Below are 2,156 nucleotides of genomic sequence, written 5' to 3'. Positions count from 1 at the left end.
TATATATATATAATATGCATATGATATTGTGCCAAATATATATATCTATATACGTACTTATAACCGAAACATATAATGATTTTTGAATTATGATTAACTAATATTTTGCTTTACATACTTATTTGTATATACATACGTTCATAACCGAAAGCGATAGACTACATACGTATTTATTTGAAAAGAGAAAAAACGTTAGGAAATGATATATTCACATCAAATTACAATTAGTTACATTTGAGCTGTAATCATACTCGAATACGCATTGATATGCATTACTATTAGTTACTTACTATTCGTTTGGCATAGCCTGAAAAAGCGTTCTACTAACCAATTTTAAACAAAACATATTTATCTTATTTACTAACCGAGAAAATACTCAAAAATGTTACACTCACATGCAAGCAAACATTTAAAATAATTTGAAAAAAAAAACACACACAAAAATATAAAACAACAACGCAAATGCAATATATGTATATATATTAATGAAATTTTATCATAACATATATACATATTACGTACATATATATATGTTTACTACATTACAAGTACATCAAGTATATAAAGAGTGGCAAAACCGAACGATGCTACTAACTCTAAAGAGTATCGAAACACTAATGAATTCTATTTTTATATACTAATGCACATACAAATATGTATATGTGTATTAAAGTACTTATATATATATATTCATTAGTACATAATGAAGCTATCTATCCCTTTGAATTTTCCAACCCAACGTACATATTTGCAAAGAACACTGACATTCTTGTCACAAAGCAGATCAAACATATCTTTCAGATATATAATTTTTTGTAGATTGCACCAAGAATGTAAAATATTTATTATTCAAAAAAAAAAACCTTTCCGAAAGCCACCACAACATGGTGAGCCGGGGTGTATCAATTTTGAGTAATTTAGCGTCCTTATTTTTTCGAAATATTGACGCTTCAAGCATTTCTGAAATTTACCGTTATATGAAAGGCGGCCTCAATTTTAGTCTGATTTCAATAATTTTCAACGTTTTGTTTTTATTTGGCAAGCACAATTGCCATACCGGGTTTGATTGATAAACCGGTTACCGAGGTATATATATGTGATCATAAGTTGGCGGTGCCACGCGCGTTTTCCAAAATTTTATCATAAACGTATTTCTTCTGTCTTTCTGTCACATGGTAGGTATTACATGTTTAACAAAAAGAAATAAAGTGGGTACATTTATCTATTAAAACATGGTTGAAACGAACCTTTAACCTTTATCGAAAGTGGTTCGGTTTTCGGTCGGGTCAAACATTTGAGGAAAATTTCGGTTCGGTTAATGATTCAGTTAATTAATAGCAAAAAGCGGGTTTCCGGTTCAAAACCGGTTCACGTCCCTGGTTCATCAAACATTGGCTAAGACAGTCGCGATTGGCGATTTGTGCTGGTCGAACTCAGGAAGAATGAAAAGGGCACGCAGGTACTGAACGATTGCGACTGGAACGCGATCTACACTGTCAAAAGAGAAGTTCCGTAAGTGTGCAATTGCAACATCGCGTCAGTGACTAAGCCGAGCCCATGGACACGGTTTGCCATTTTTATATTGCGTCAAAGTCTCATTCGGAGACACCAGGATTCTGTTGTGTAGGTCAGAGCCTAAATTCCTTCGCTGACTCATTTAGCAGAACCATTGCGCGCTTTACTGTATAGCGACTGGTACAATAAATAGATCTCCACGAATGTCGACAATTATTATTATTATTATGTTATTGAATTTCTGTAGGCCAACCATTCTCAAACATTTTGTCTTGTTGCCACCAGTGAATGAAAAACAAACATTTCTTCAAATTGTAGAAGTTAAAAATTTCACTACTAAAAATTTAAAACTTCCAAAGAAATTTGGACAAAACCCTATCACTGTTTTTGTTTTTGGGAGCAAGGCGGGAGTGTCATTGATAAAATTAGAGTGAGAGAAAGTTTTTTTTACAAAACATTAGATGACATTATTGAATCATGTTGAATGTGTTACTGGCGTGTGCGTGAGCAGAGTATGTGTGCAGAAAGACGAACCCTGCTATGCAATAGCAGATACATAAGTATGTCAGTAAATCTCTCTCACCTATTAACATCATTTCCCGGTGCCATGTGGCAGTTTCATTTCCGGGTAAGACCAGATA

This window comes from Rhagoletis zephyria, unplaced genomic scaffold (assembly GCF_001687245.7).
Source record: "Rhagoletis zephyria isolate East Lansing unplaced genomic scaffold, Rhagoletis_zephyria_1.1 Rzeph_scaffold_07694, whole genome shotgun sequence".
NCBI lineage: Eukaryota > Metazoa > Arthropoda > Insecta > Diptera > Tephritidae > Rhagoletis > Rhagoletis zephyria.
This window is presented reverse-complemented; position numbering follows the sequence as displayed.